Here is a 17582-nt window from a genome sequence, read left to right on the forward strand (position 1 = left end):
CCATTACCTATACCACAAGGCTAGACCAAGTTCCATATAAATAGAGCAAGAACTTGCAAAATACAAAATGTAACATACTTCCCCCCGAAACACTCATCCTACCATGTTAGTATAATTTTCTAACCTAAATAAATTCAAGATTAAGGTTATTATTCCTACTGTCACATAATACTTATATATTATAATTACTTGTTGTTGCTCCAATTCAGCATCATTGATAAGGAGGCCTTACCCAAACCCTATTCCTATGAATGAGCCTGAGATTCTTAATCCACTGTACAGCGGTTGACCAGGGATCAGTCCAGGCTCTACCTGGTTTTTTTTACCTTTTTATCGCTCAAAGATACATTAGTTTAGTTGTTTGTTTTGATTGGTGGTGTATAATTTGATGGAGTGTAGCCTATAGATTAAGTTGGTATGGGGGAGAGAATGCAGCCTATAGCTGTGGCTCTAGAGTTGAGGATTTTCCTACACTAGTAGTTTCTCAGTCGGTATCTTCTCAACTAGTTATTGCTCATCCTACTACTTCTATAATGACTTTTAAGTATGAAAAGTACATTATGTTGTCATAGGGGTGGGTTTTTATTCTATATATTAACTCAGAGTTTAGCCGGTATGAGTAGGTATTATTCGCTGAGGTTTCCGATCATGCTAGGATGATGGAGGAGATGCACCATAAAGGTCTTGGGGGCCATAGTAAGAAGTCTCTTAAGGTGGTATTTATCATGTTGGGCATCCTCCGCATCCATCTTTTAACACTTAGAGTTAGCCTAGTAAGCCTATTTAGGCAGCTCTTTAAACAAATAATGGAGGTCAGTCTGGTATATGTATTCCCCCTACTAAGAGAAGTGGTCAGTATTCAAGGGGTTCATTTCCTGGGTGGCCATTTTGGGTCAGTTGAACCTATTGGTTCTAGTTCCTCTTATGGACTATGTTATAGTTATGGGGGTTGTGGTCACTATTCTTGAGAGTGTCCTTTTTGTAGGGAGATTGTTGCCTCAACTCATAGTATCCCCCTATTTGAGTTGTTCACCCCTCAGATAGAGGTGGTTCTCCTGGTTATAGAGGTATTTTAAAAGTTACTTTAGGAGGTTCTCTAATAGGCAGGATGGGACGTTGATTGGGCGCCCAGCCCGGAGGCAGACATGGTCAGTTGTCTACAGTACCTATTAGACCCGAAAATTAGACTTTGGATACAGTAGTTACAAATATGACTTTATTATTCCACTGGTTGGTCCTTGTTTTATTAGATCTCAAATCCACTTATTCTTATATATATATCTACTTATTATCCACCAAAGTTTGAGTTGTCTATTGATTTATTACCTATGCCATTATGCGTATCTACTATCGTGGTGATTCTTAGTAGTCGATTGAGTAGTTAGATCATGTGTTGTGAGGATTAAGATATTGATACTTATGTTGAACTTATTATTTTTGATATGGTAGATTATGATATGATTTTAGGCCTAGACTGATTCTCTCACTATTGTGTTGTCATGGACTATTTTGGCCAGACCGTTAACTTAGCTATGACTGACATTCCCCCTATTTGTATGGCAGAGAGCAATTATTTGTGGGCTAAAGATTTTTTATATTTTATGTTAATGCTAACAAACTTACCTCTAGAGGTTACGAGTCTTCTCTTGATTATGTTTTTGATGCTTGAGTGTCCGCTGCTTAACTCTACTCTTACTATTTTTAAATTTTTTGATGTTTTACCTACCGACCTTCCTTGTATTCCCATATCTATTAGATTGAGTTTGCTATAGACCTCGATCATGGAACCCAACCAATTTCTATGGCATTTTATTATATGGATCCAGTCGAGCTTAAGGAGCTGGATTCTCAGTTTCAGGGTGAAACCATATTTTTAATATTGATTTAAGGTTTTGTATGGTAGTAGAGGTCATTCTTCAATAGGATGGGTTAAGACTTTTGAGGTGAGACCTCCTTGGTGTGGATAAGCTTCAGGAATTATCGGATAGAGTAACGGTGGTTCAATATAGACTTAGAGTAGCTCAGAGTAGGAAAAAGGAATATACAAACTATAAGATTTATGACTTGAGATTTAGAGTTGGTTATCATGTATTTCTTTATGTTTTGCCCATAGAGGGTTTGATGAGGCTTGGGAGAGAGGTATTCTCACTTTGAGATACGTTGGAACCCTTTGAGATTGTTTGCTCAGTTGATTTGGTAGTTATGAGTTAGCTTTACCTATGGATTTTGTTGTTGTTCATCTAGTTTTCCATGTATCTATATTGTGGTAATTTAGTACCAATCCTTCTCATGTGCTTAGATGGGAATCAGTCCAGTTGGATAAGCATTTGACCTTTGTTGAAGTTCCTCTACTCACATCAACTAATGATTTGAGATAATTGTGCCCAGAGGAATTCTAGTTGTCTAGGTTTAGGTGAGGCACTACACAGTAGAGGACGTTACTTGGGAGATTTAGAATGAGATGAGGAACCAATATCCTCACCTATTCGAGACTTCAAGTATACCCTTATTCATAACTTTCGGTAATGAAAGTTCATTAATAGTGGATGTTGTAATGACCCTCTATGCCATTTTCATATTTTAGCTTAGTTTCATTGTTAGAGCTTTTCGATAGCTTCCCCAAGTCATGTATAACATGCTGGAACTGATACTTCAGTTACTACACGGTTCATTTGTTTTTTAGAGACAATTTCCCATTTAGAAATATTTGTTGTTTCCAAATTGCCATTGAGAAAAAAATTAGTAAAATGATCACAGATGCAAATTTTGACTGTGCCAGTATCTTTGGAATATCTATTTTAGGCTAGCTAGACCTTTGGTTTGGGTCCTATTATACCTAAGCCCATTTCGAACAATTGGTCAAAAATTTAAAATATCAAAAAATATGGGTATGAGGCCTATAATTGGTCTAAATAACCTCCAATTTAAAATTTAATTTCATCAATGGGTCTGGAACATTGAATTTAGTGGGGTTATATAGTTCATTTGTGAAAATCGGAGTTTGAATAAGTTTTGGATGTAAAAAAAATATGGACTTTGCTGGTACTGGAGCATGGAGATCGTGGCTTACATTGTGGCAATCACAACACTAATGATGGCAATCATGGTACCTCTATACCTAGAGGGCCTATAAATAGGCCCCTTGGTCATGAATTCAGCTATTTTCATCTCTCTAGTAGACCAAGAAACTCTAGAATGATATGTTAACTTCATATTTAATCTTGGGTGTGAGTTGAAAGCTTATTTAACATATGTTTTTTGATTAACAATTGATTAAAGGTACGAAACCTTTCTTTTTATGCTTGTACTTCTACAACTTTTGACCAAAACCCCTATTAGCTCAAGGTCTTGATTAAGCCCAAATAAGCTTGGTTTTCACTTGATTCTTGAGGGTTATGATTCCCTAATGGTGTATGAACATTCAATTGATCTTGGAAATATGTTTTTCGTATGTAGGACCTACTTGGGGATTTTGGGTGTCATTTTTGAACCCGAAGCACAATGATGAAAAATGGGCATCGATATTATCGTAATGATGTGTAGAATGTATTTTTGATAGCTTGGCTCCTTGAATAAGCTTCTCGAAAGGAAAAAGAGAAGGTTTAGCGGATTGTTGAGCATTCTTTGGATTAGAGGTAGCCTAGGCTTACTCCTTGTTAGATTGCGCTATGTGATATTATAATTGTTATATCTTGTAAAATTGGGATGGGTTTTACATATTGGATTGATAAAATACATGACTTGATTTGTTGGACCATTTAGGCTATGTGAATCTTAGAATTGAAAAGCTTGGCTTGTTTCCCTTTGACTTAGGTGGAATAGACTTCATTACACATGTTTCTTATTATAATGCCTTAGAATACTCAATATTGGGTAAATTTCTCTAGTTTCTCATACATAGATTAAGTTGGCCTTATTTGCTAATATGAGTGAAGGTTGCCTTAGTTTTATTAGACTTAGTAGAAAAGCTTGAGTAGAATATCTACCATAGAGCTTATGGTGACTTGCATTACATCTAATAGTTGATTTAGATACCATATCCTAGTATTGGGTAGAAATTGACTTCGAATGCGTTTGAGGATTTAGATATGGGCTTTTTGACCCATCTTAAGGCAAGACTTATGATCGGTTCCCTTGAACCCTTACATTTAGTAATTGACTAGTGAATTCCCCTTTATGGCAATATTGATGATTCTTGGAACTTGTTTGTTACGTGTAATGGCATTAAGAATAATGCCCAAGCGATTATACCTTGTATGCCATATTGGCTTTAGTTGATGTCAAGCTATTAATTATGTAATTATGATTAGCTATTTTTGGGCTAATGAACGTGCTATTAAATAAGAACTTAACTATAATATGGCCTAAGCAATAAATGATGTTATTAACCACGCTATGAATAAGCTATATATTATGTCATGCTTTGTCCATTGTTTATACTAATGATAAATTATCATAAGGCCATTAGACAGCCAACGAATAAGCTACTAATGGGCCATTGTTTATGATATCCCTTAGGTTATGCCCAAAGTCTAAATGCCTATATTATGAATTGTGTTGATTGCATTAGAAGTGATGTTTATGACTTTTGATCAAATTATTGTTAATGTGATGTGTTGCAATGTATTAGGCTACTAATTAAGCCCAATATTATGTTATCATGTGGAACATTGACTAGACTACTATTTCGGGACTTGGGCTACAATATTACCCATATTATGCTTTTGTCTAGTAACCAAACTAGTGCTTTTTCTATAATGCCCTCTTGTTGCTAATATTGTCAGTCATAATACAATGGGATCTAGAAGGCATATTTATTGAATACATGAGATGCTATTCTACTAAGAATGTTTAACCTATTAATGCTTTGTAATATTCATGCTATATATATATATATTCATATATTTATTGATAAATTGTCCTTGAATACGAATGATGAGATATGAAGGTATGCTTCTCTTTACATCTCTTTAACTTTAGCACTCATGGGGCTTGTCCTTTACTTCACTTGTCATTTATATAGCTCTCCTGGGGTTTGTCATTTACTTTACTTTTCATTTACTTTCACTCTCATAGGGTTTGTCATTTTCTTTCATTGTCATTAACTTTAGCTCTCGTGGGCCCTATCATTTACTTTAGCCCAAGTGGGGCTTGTCATTTACTTTCGCCCTTGTGGGGCTCATTCTTTATTATTGATGATATGATGATTAATGACATTTTGCACAATTCCAGACTCTGGGATAGGTCGATAAGCATGACCAACCCAAGCAAGTCCAACCATCCCATACCCAACCAATAACCATACCAAAACCAAAATAATAACCAAGTCCGAGTTCATAACATAATAGGATTGTTTAGTCATAAATACAATCAAATGGTATCAACCATAATACCAATACCAATGCCAAAGTTGATACTATTATCAACACACATACCAACCCATAGTAGTCCCACAAAGAGTCTAACCAAAAGTAAAAAAATATCAGGATGGGACATGCCCACAACCATAGCCGAAACCATAGTCTATAAGATGACCAAAGTAAGTAAAGATATCCATGACATGAAATGGTGCCTTCCGATATTTAAAAGTTCACCACTTTAATCAAACCGAGATGATCCCGAATCTAATCACTGAGTAGGAGGAGTAGAACTGTTGGATCCTACAATGTGTGGGGATATAGTTCTTGAAGACAGATTAGCAATTAAACACTAACATGCACTCAGAATAAGGATAAAATAATGCCAACCTTTAAAACTAAATAAACCAACTATATGCAATCACAACCATACATACATATATATAACCATACTGTGAAAGGGAACTGTGTTTAGCAACCTTTAAAATAATTAACCAGGGTATGTGCAGCATAACCATCCTAGAACTACCCATGGTCTATATCGGTCCAGTGTAGCTCGCTGAATGGGTCCCGATACGTGTAGCCACATGAATCGAAGATACCATAGGAGTAGAAGATTCTCGAGTACCCTTCGCTCTCCATGGTACTTATGTACAAGTGTACTTAAGGGATTCCTATATGCTCGGTAAGTATCACATATGGTCATCATGACTAATACTTGTATTGGTAAACATGATTTTTGAGTGTCTATCCATTAGACCCACACCTTTATAGTTAGCTATCACACACTGCCATTACTGCCCAATTAAAAACATTACCACACAACCAAACCACCTTTCCATTTATTATTTACCAAGGCTACAAGTAGTGGTATCATCATACCAACTATATCTTGCTACCAATTTCCTTAGCCATCTTTTTTAAGAATAAAGGGTTCCTATGTACCCATAAATTACATTATTAAGTTGCCTTGAGGGAATCACATGTACCCCGTAAGATTTTGTTATTATGTTTGATTGGGCAATTCCACCATACTCCATATGGATGTCAACTAGACCAACCATAACCACCAAAATGTTACCATTTAACCATTCCAAACCTTTTAAACCATTTAGGATTCCATTACAAAGTTATACTATGCATAGTTCAATGAAATTCTAACAATTTAACCAAGAACATTATCATAGACATTTTACCAAACAAGTTGGGGGAATAGTGTTTTCAATGAGAAAAATATGTACCAATTATCTATTCCCATGCCACCAAATATTCAAACCACCATAATAATATGAAAACCATAAGTAAAAGACATAGGAAAACCATAACCAACCAATGTAACCAAAAATCCCAACATGTATTTGAAAACCAAAACCATACAATATTTATGCTAAGAAAACAATTCATAAAATATGCCTTTAGTTGGAACTAATAATGAGGAATGAGTAACATCCCTTAGATTAAGAAGATGACAAAGAGAAATCACCATCGTAAGTCCCAAATTGACCACCTTGAAGGAAACCATAGCCTTCCTTAACCCAAGATCCTTGAGAGAATTTGAGAGTGTTTAAGAGAGTTTGATTGATTGCAAATAGGTTAATGAATCCCTAAAAAGGTTCTTTATGTAATAGGATCATAATAGGTTAAGAGAGAAAATGTCCAGATTATCCCCAACTTAAGCTTCTTAAAATTTCCACATCATGGTACGACCACCTCAACCCAACCATATGCTAGGGTAAGAGCCTCCTCTTGGATCCCAACATTGTCCAACCAATAACCATCTAAGACAAACCGTACGCTACCATACAATTAGTACTATGATGGGACTTTAAAGTGAGTTATTAAGAAGTTGATTGAAAGTAAAGCATTTGTGATACAAAATATGGAAGCAACAAATATCACCAACAATCAACTTCATAATCATAATAATATGTATGTCGCGCGGATGACTTGTGACAATAGATATCTTGGATAAATAGGTCGAGCAATAATGATAGAGACCAAAGCCTAGGTTTAAGGGTGTGTTGGCTCAAGATTTAAGTGCTTAGTAGAGTCTACAAATAGTGGAGGAGACATCCATATCCTATCTTCAGAAGGATATAGGGCATTAATAGAAAATTAAGTTCTTAACTTCTTGTTATTTGTCCATACTCATCAAACACTCAAGTACATTCATTGACACTATTTTATTCAAGATTGATGATTTGAGGTTGTTGATTGATGCGGATGGTACTTCAGCATACATTTCTAGAGCTTTAGTGCATCATCAAAATAGTGAATTAGGGATGAATGTCAAAGATCTTTAGTGTCAGTCAGAGAATTTTAGGACAACCAAACATTTGGTGGAGCTTTTTACTACTTCAACCTTTCAATATTCAGTATTCAAGATCCCAAGTTTTCTTGGATACCTCACAGACAGGGATGACAGTTGATTCGTCGAGTACTTCTTATGCTAGAGCTTGATTTATTAGTATTTATCAAGGTTCTTTATCAATTATAGAGTATGATATTGGGTTTCTTAACATAATGTATAGATTTATTAGAGGATTAGCATTAATACTCCATTTAGTTTCAAAGCACTTGATAGCAACCAGGTCTTCTTTTTCTCAAGTCATTGATTATGCGTAGGCCATAAAAAGAGCATAAAGACTTATGAAGGTGGAAGTAAGTGGCTATTTCACTAGTGTATTTCTATTGGTATCCTATTTAGGAGTGAGGCTCCTTCATGTAGAGGTCAGCATCACTTGCAGCCTATCAGTTCTACTTAGGTAGCATTTCAAATAATGGGTGGCTCTCAGATTAGTCGTCACGGTCACAACAGGTAGAGTTCTCATTGGTCCTTGTTGAATTTTTAGTTGTGTACTTTAATCCATGGGGGCCATTTTAGATCAAAAATAGTGGACCTCGGTGTATTCTACAAACTTATTTTTATTATGGAGAGATGGGACATTGGTACAGAGAGTGCCCTAAATGCAATTTGGTTGTTCTGATTGATTTATCGTATGTTCCCACTGGCCTTGAGCTATTGAGATGTGTTATGATCTGAGAGAGGATGGTCATTTTAGTAGAGAGGCACTCATTATCAGTTGGTCAACCATTTGGGGTTAGCTCATATTTCTTACTAAGTTAGGGCTCCAATTGAAGAAAGATCAGTCACTATTCTAAAAAGTATCCCTAAAGTGGGATTATTTTCATTTAACTTATTCAAATCAGTCTCTTAATATTATGGAAACTTTGATTAGACAATACGCTTAGTGCCACAGTTTGTGATTCAGACGATTAGTCTGAGTTTGGACCCATTTAGATTCGCTCTCCCTTATACCCTTTAGGTTTGTGACAATGGATTTATCCATGATAGATTTACTTTTATTTCTTTCCTATGCCCTTTTATTTATATGTATTGAGTTTTCATACCCATCAATGATTGTATGCCTTGGTAGGTTTGATTTACTAAATTGATGTTGATTACTAACACCCATATGTCACTCCCTTAGTAACACATAATCCCAAGATTCTTGCATAATTTTTAAAAATCTAATTATTCATTACGTCAAATTTATACTAGAAATACTCAAAATGAACACTAGTGTAGACACTTGTCTCCCCCATTTTTATTTTCTTGTACCATTGGTTTGAATTTAACTTGTATCAATTATTTCGAATTAACTTAATTGCCACTCACATTGTTCCTCATGGATTGGTCCCCGACTCCAATGTTGGATAAATATACCGACGACGACCGCCTTGTACTTAAATTGACATGTATGTTGAGCATTTTCAAAATATGGCACTGTTGCTGGGGAACAATTTGGCTTAGGAAGTTAGTTTGAGATTTTAGTTTACCTTATTGAATTCAATCTTGTATATTTTTTTGTGATTTTCTTTTGTATGTAGGTTTTCATTTTATTTAACTTTTCTATGGCATCTTTCGACAATAATGATGTCGGTAGTTAGGAATCCTATCATGATGACCCATGTCCAATTTATTATGGACCACACTTCAGGAGATATTGTAACTATGACTCCTTAAGAGATATGAACCCACCATCTCGATCCTATAGGAAGTATAGGTGTTCTTTATGTAGTGGTCGACAAGGACATTGGGATGAATATCCAAATTCCCCTCCACACTATTATGCTAACCAAGTTTCTAGTTCTTCTTATTAGCTTTATAGGTCTTATGATGATAAGAAAGAAAAGCAACACACCGAGTCTAATAGCTTTGACAAAATGCTACTTGATATTTTGGATTGGTTGGATACAATGGGTGAGAATGTAGCATGAATGCATCAAGAGGCATTAGAAAGAAAAAGTGTCGATACGGAAGAAATGGGAAAAGAAGAAAATCTTGAAACCACCACTACCTAGCCCATTTCCCAAGAGGAATTTTTCAAGAAGCAAAATCAAGCTATGATGTTGAGCTTGGTAATGAACCGACTAATATAGGGAGGAAGAAGTTAAAATAAAAGAAATGGAACTAGAGTCAATAGAAGAATTGAAGCAAAACTCTTATGATAACTATAGTTCATTTTGGAGTGAAGATGCTTTGAATGAGGCAATTCCAGAATTAGGGGTTGGACGTCGTGAATACCACTTTCCAATATTATGCCTAGAGGATGTGATGAGAATTCATCCACCAAGACAAATGCTATATTGTAGGGATATGGAGTATGAATCCTACATTTTGGACTTTGACATTCCAAAGAAACATATGGAACCCCATCCATCAAAGGCCGAGACACTCAACTCGCTATGTGCAACAAACAACCTATTTATTTCCTTAGCTTTTCCCAAGAATCCACTACAAAAATTTGATATAAAGTTGGGTAAAAGGTTCAATTCTACAAAATGGCAAGATCGAAGCTTGCTTTGTATATCCTTGCCTCTTCCTAGTTTCAACTTTAAAGATTTAAAACTTTTGTCCCCCTGCCGCTCATTTACATACTGATCAGAAACTGGGATGGAGATTCAAATATTCTTAGTGGAAACATAAAAAATCAATGAAGGCGTCGTGCCATGAAATTAAACTAAGCGCTCGATGGGAGGCAGCCCATCACGCTATAAAAAGTGGCATATATACTTTTGATTTATAGATGGTAAAGTAGATTTTAGTTTTGTGTATGCATGCAATATCCATGAAATTTTGGTGCTAAGGAGAATTTTGATTGAATTTGAAAAAGTAATGTTTAAACTTGCCAATTCAGACTGAAAAAGAAGTGAAGGAGACCTAGTTATTTGGTCTCAGTTGCCGTGACTGTGGCCTGTGACACTGCGATTGCGGAAGCTTCATGACCACGATTGTATAACATAGACCTTGATTGCAGTCAAATCAGTTTAAGTGACCATCCGAATGCCATTTTCTCTCACATTTTTCTTGAATCTCTCTCAGAATTCTCTTAAATTTTGGCTTGGTGTTGAGTATCCAAATGTTAGTTCTTTCCACTTGCATCATCAAACTTACAATGTTGTCTCTATTCCCTTGATTAGGATAATTATAAGCTTAGAACTTGTAGTTTACAGAGGCTTAAAATGAGGTTTTCAGTATTAAATGCATGCTTATTCGTGATTATTGTTGTGGTTAGTTGTTAAAGTTGGTGTACACATTAATGGGGATGTCTTGAGTACAAAAATTTAAGATTTAAATTATTGAAAAGATTATGTACATCATGTGTTTGATTTAATGCCCCAAAGAGTTCAATTTTTTATTATTTCGAGTTTGGGGCTATAATCACACATTCTAGGCTTAAATTCTTTTTCTTATAATGTAAATATACCTAGTTGAAACAAATAATTGAGGTTAAAATTTTATTTTGAGCATTGTGGAGAATCTGTCGAGTAAGGTCTCAGGTACCGCGATCGCAGTCTTGATGACCGGAATCTCCATACCTGTGGGCAGTGTCTATAGAGACCAAAAAGTTTTGTGCAACTATTTATTCCCCCAAAACCTTCTAACAAACTACCACACGAGCCTATTTGATTAATCTAGCATCTTTTTAAGTTTGATAATGATAATTATGGTTTGGAATGTATTATTTACAAGTACTAAGCCACCTCTGAGATGGAAGAATTTAACAACAATAGATTCATGACCCTGCAATGTCAGAACTTCTAAAATGCGGACTTGCACAGAATTAAGTTTCTCCCTAAAAGGGTATCAGCTTAGATAAAGTGGAGGAAAAGTTCCCAAGTTTTAATACTAGACTTAATCAGACCGGGTGGATGTGTTTTGTTCTTGACCCATGTGTCGCTAATGAGCACTGGGTATGTGAATTCTACGCTAAAAAAAGGTAGCTTTCTTTACAAACCTAGTAATGACTATTAGGGAAAGGTACATAAACTTCATGATAGAAGAGATTAACGAGGTATTTGGTCTCCCAGATGCTGACATGGAGTAGGTTCATGAAAAAGCATATGAGCGAAGGACGTAGATGAAGGATATTTTATATGCTTCCAAAGAGGTTTATTAGGCCACCACCAAGAAAGATATTTTGATGAATAATTTCATAGCTGAGGCTAGGATTTTGTTTAATATCGTCTACAGTCGAGTATCAACGTGCACTTCTATGAGCATTTTCACAGGCATACGAGCTTGGATGGTGGCCTGTCTTCTCTCTGGCATAGCCCTGAATCTGGGGGATATTGTGCATTCAGAATAGAGTTACTTCAGAAATCATGGAGGTATATATCTTCTCCTTCACCCCCTTATCACAGAGCTATATAGAAGGGCAGGAGTATGCTACATATACCTTGGCGCTCCCAGGCCCTCGAATATTCCCACTCAAATTTAGAGGTGAGGGTGCCCCAGGTTAAAGAAAAAAGAGAAAGATGGACTCAAGTAAATTAGTCCAAGAGGACACAAAATCTTTGATACCCTCATCAGCCACCGCCTTTGATGACATCTCTGGTTAGATATAGGTGGTGAGGGAACTATTGTCTAGACTACCTTAGGGACTGGGAGAGTCCTCCACCACTTACCACTCACCACTCAAACGTAGCTCAGTAAACTATGAGAAATACAGGGAGGAGTAGAATAGGTAGTGAGCCACTATTGCCTATTTGGAGAGAGCTTATTTAGCCTTAGTCCGAGCATATAGGTACCTCAGGGATTTATATGAAAAGATGGTGAAGAAAGAGAAGAAGGGAGATAAATTCTTCAAGAAGCTATGGAAGGGGGTGAAGGGCATCATCATAGTGCTCAAGCCCAAACATAGACTACCTTCACCTTGGATGGACAGTGAGTACAAGGCCCTTGCTAATTGGTCTACTGATTATGTTGAAGGTGATGGTGCAGAGTCAGTGGGAGAGGATAGCTCTTGATGTATATTCAGGGAGACCCTTTTTACTCTTGCTTTCTTTCACATATAGTGAGTTCACTGCATTTTTGTAGTTGGGGATACCCCCAGATGTGTATTGTTCTGTTGTTGTGTGCGAATATTTCTGTTGATGTTGTTTTGGGATGAAACTTTAGATACTATCTTTATTTTATTTTTAGGGATTCTGCATTTTTGGTTACCCCGTTGATGCCCATGTTTTATGGCTTATCATGTTTTTCTTTTAGTTTTAGTTTTTCTTTTTACTTACTTTTATTTTGATTTTGGCTATGCATGACAAGATTTGCCCTATGATAGATTGAGTAATGACATTCTTAAGGGTAACGTGTTTGGGTTTTGAGACATAGGTATAGGGAAATTTTGAGTACCCTTAACATAAATGTCATGAATGCAAGGAAAGTCTGAGTACCTATGGCATTGTAAATTGTAAATTTGGGATTATGTTTTCTGCCATTGGCAAAGTCTGGGTAGCCATATGGTTAGTTTGCCCATTTTTAGCCAAAATATGAGACTAATCCTTTGGTTGTTTCCATAACCTAGAAAATTAAGCGTAGTCTAAATGGTAAATAAACGACCCCCTCCATCTATTTTTTTTTGAAAATCAAGGGCACAGACGTGAGCAATTTTGTAACAAAATTTCTTCTCTTTTTGTGACTCCATAAGTTTTGACTTGTGAATATAAATGGATACTCCAAATTTTTCTCAAGTGGGATGAACATTTGAACTCCCTTGGTGAATTTTTGCATTCCATGAGTTGTAGGCTATTTAAATTAATATCTTGTATACTTGTGTGATCTAGAACTTGCCCTGTTAGTCTTTTAAAGCTAATGTCAATAGTATTTGGTTGGAGAAATATCTTAGTCCATCTTTTGGCATTGGACACCCACTTTATCTTAAAAAACCTACCCATTCTAGAATGCAATCCCTAGTTTCCCATTTAGAGCCTTTGGACTTTTCTTTGGCAAACACATTAAAATTTGTGAACCCTTCTATTTTTCCTCTTTTGAACCCTACCCTACTTGAACTTAAGAATGCAAATTGAGGCTAAAAGCCTATGTTGGGGGTGGAGAAAATTTATGTAAAGGGATTTTCTTTAGAAAACACATTAAAAGTTGTGACCCTTCTATTTTTCCTCTTTTGAACCTTACCCTCCTTAAACTTAAAAATGCAAATTGAGGATAAAAGCCTATGTTGGGGGTGGAGAAAATTGATGGAAAGGAGTTAGGGGCCACAAAGTGTTAGTGAAATGCCGAATGTTCCTAAAGTGTTGAAAATAAAGGAATAGAAAAATAAAGGATCCAATAAAGAAAAAAATTGCATGAAGATTGAAAGAAAAAGAAATAGAAAAAAAGGGTGAACAAAGGAAGCAAATAGTGGCGTGCTAAAAGAGGGAAAACAAAGAAGAGTGGCCCATAGTCAAAGGCTATTGAATAATTTTATTTAAATTTTCAAGGAAGGGAGTAGCTATGTTGTTTTCCAAATGATATCCTACATTAACCCGAACCTGCGTTACAAGCTTAGAAAGTCCTTTGAGATCTCCAACCATTTACTTTCATTGTAGTGGTGATTGAAAATAGGGGCAAGCCTATGGTATGAAACTTGTTGTATAGAGATTTCTTTTATGAGGGAGAGTTCTTGAACTTAAATTCCTTATTGTATATTTGATAGTTTGGTATGTCAAATTCTCTTACTTGTGAGATTGGCATGTGAAAAAGTTGAGGTGGGTGATTGTGTCACCTCCCGGACAATGAGACAAATAGAGTATAGCTTTGTTTTTGTTAAAAAGTGAGTCACTTCTAAAGCATTAGTTGTTGTTACTTTATTGCTCGTTGTTGTCCTGTGCTACCTTGATAGTGCATCTGATGATAAGGGGGTAGTGAAAAATTGCTTAGCCCATGTACAATGAGCTACTTGTGGTACTGACTAAGGTTGAAATTTTCGTGATCTTTAAGGAATGAATTTTAGGTATAAATAATTATCTCATGATGAGAGGTAGTGTTGCTTTAGGAAAAGCAAACGCTTTAAGTTTAGGGTGTGATGAGTAAAGATTTTACCACTTATTCGCACTCATCATTCATGCAGATTACCTTGTTTAGAATGAATAACTAAGATATAATTATGCTTAAATGCACTAACATCCACACTTTGTAGGCATAGAGTTAAGGAGATAAAAATATGTGGATTGGAGCTTAACATGATTGAAAAGGAAGCAAGAAAGTGCAGCTGAAGACTTGGAGCAGAAGACCTTAGTTACCGCATTCATAGTTGGCTAACTGCGATCAAGGAAGACAAGATGGGGTCAATCTACCGAGATTTCATAAGTCTATCGTGGTCGCTGCCAAGATGGTATGATCACAGCTTAGCGGAAGAGTTCAGCCTAAGGGCAATTCTAGAAATGCATGTGGTTTATCCTAATTTTGACAAAAAGACTCAAACTCTTCAATTATTGATAATATTCCATCTTCCCTAATTTTTTAGGTTTAGCTTTTAAGTTGATAGACTCCATGCTCAGAGAAAAAATTATTGTATAAATTTTGGGTTAAGAATACATTAGAGACCTTATAAGTGGAGGAATAGCTTACTTCCATTGTTGATTTGGAGTGAAAAGTTTGAAGTTACATTTACTTAATCTTCAACAAGTCATTTCAATGGAGATTATGGGTATATCTATACTTATTTATCTTATGTGAAGTTAGATCTCCCTCTTGGGGTTATGTGTGAATAGGAGTTAAAGTATGTCTATGTTATTATTGTTAGCCTCTATTCGGTAGTTCATTTTTATGGATTTTATCATTTCTATTCTAACTTAGTTGAGATTTGTATTTGAAAGCCCCAATTACCGTCATGGGTTTGATGACTCCAAACTCTCGAAAGCTCAAGGCTATCTTCGAATGAAGGGTTTGTGGTGAACTTTAGGAATTCACATCATCCTTGAAAGAGGGATGTGGAGACCAAAGAAATGATAGACAATTATGTGTTTAGTTTGCTAAATTTTTACTATTTTAGAAATTAGGGTTATTATGATGTTTACTATACCATGGGTATTATCCTAGAAATGGGGATGCCTAAATTGAGTTTTGGTTACCAATTGTTGAAAACACCTATTAGGTATCTGAAAGAATCAATGGGTGAAAGTTTGTTGTTTTGTTGAAAGAATAGCATCAAAATCTATAACCGAACCTCCCCATATTCGATCTACTAAATTGACGTTGATTACCAACACCCACATGTCACTCCCTTTGTAAAATATAATCATAAGATCCTTGCATAATTGTTAAAACTCTAATTATTCATAGCCTCGATTTTATACTAGAAAACCCCAAAAAGAAACATTAGTGTAGACACTTGTTTCCCCCCTTTTATTTTTTTGTACCATTGTTTTGAATTTAACTTGTATCTATTATTTTGAATTAACGTGTTTGCCACTCACATTGTTCCTCGTAGTTTCGACCCTAACTCCAAATTTGGGTAAATATATTGATGATAACTGCCTTGCACTTAAATTGAGGTGTAAGTTGAGCATTATTATTCCCTACCCAATTTTTCTTCATTTCTTCCACCATTTTAACACCGAATTGAGATCTCAAATAGAGGATAAAGTGGGAAAAGCTCCATATAAGTTAAGGTTAGCTATCCTAACTCTCCTTACTCATTTCTCAATATATTTTCCTTAAATTACAATCCTAATTCATGGTAAATTCTTAGAAATTAGGTCTTAAAGTCCAAATTTTAAGGGTTGATTTGAGACTTGATTTACTCTCTATTTGTGCTCAACTTTTGAGCACACATTTCTTGTCCTTCGAGAGACCTTGTGAAAGATTCAATTTTGGATTTCAATTAAGTGCCTTGCAGGCCCGTTCTTGCCCTAAATTTTGACCCGACCCTTAATATATCAATACTGGTCTTATTTTACTACTAATGACATTTGGATTTTGATTATGATAGCTTGGCTGAAGTTTTTTATCATAGAGAAAAATCAGATAATCTATAGGTGATTTAAGAATTTATGATTTGGAATCGAGGTTGGCTTATGTGTACTATGCTTCATGAGATGGTTTATTAGATATGTTTCATGATATAAAGGGATGTTAAAATGGATATTGGGTAGAACCCTATGACTTTGCCTAATTTATTAGTTTGGGGCTAGAAGGGTAATTGACCCTTATGGTGAAATACTTATTATCCTTCTAGGATCCTAGTACCCCAGGTTTCTAGCATGTTAGGAATAGTTGAGACTAATGAACCTTAAGTACAATCTTAATATTATACTTATATTTTGTGATGATTTTTCTCGAATTATGATGTTATGGTTATGTCGGATATATTATTGGTACCAAGGTCATGATTATGATATTGGTCAGAAACCATGATGAGTTTTATCCATGTAAAGGACGTGGCCATAGTTTATTGATATTAAGATGCGTATATTCATATTTTTTGGATACTGGTGATAGCTTACATAGATTTGGTACATTCATGCTCATTAAAATGGTAAATGGGTTAATTCCAGCTAAAAATATAGTTTTCTATTATTTTTCCAAAAAAGGGATTTACTGCAACTTTTCACTTTTGAAATAGATTTTTTCGTAATGTGAATCTACTATCATAACGAATAAATTATGAACTTGTAAGACTAAAATTCATGTTTTAGAGATTAAGAGAGATATATTTCAATACACGATTTTGCTACTACTATTTTCCTCTATGACGAGGGATTTCAACCCTTTCTACACTTTTATGATGTTTAGTCCCAAAGTTTATCTAATGCAATAGATTTATGGACTTGCACTCTTTTCCCTACCCCCATTCTTTCACTTCATTTTGTTCTTCTTCTGTACTGTCTTTTGAATGAAGACACCCAATCGGCCCGACTTTCTGAAAAGCCCCCTAACAACCC

This window comes from Capsicum annuum, chromosome 12 (genome assembly GCF_002878395.1).
Source record: "Capsicum annuum cultivar UCD-10X-F1 chromosome 12, UCD10Xv1.1, whole genome shotgun sequence".
Lineage (NCBI taxonomy): Eukaryota > Viridiplantae > Streptophyta > Magnoliopsida > Solanales > Solanaceae > Capsicum > Capsicum annuum.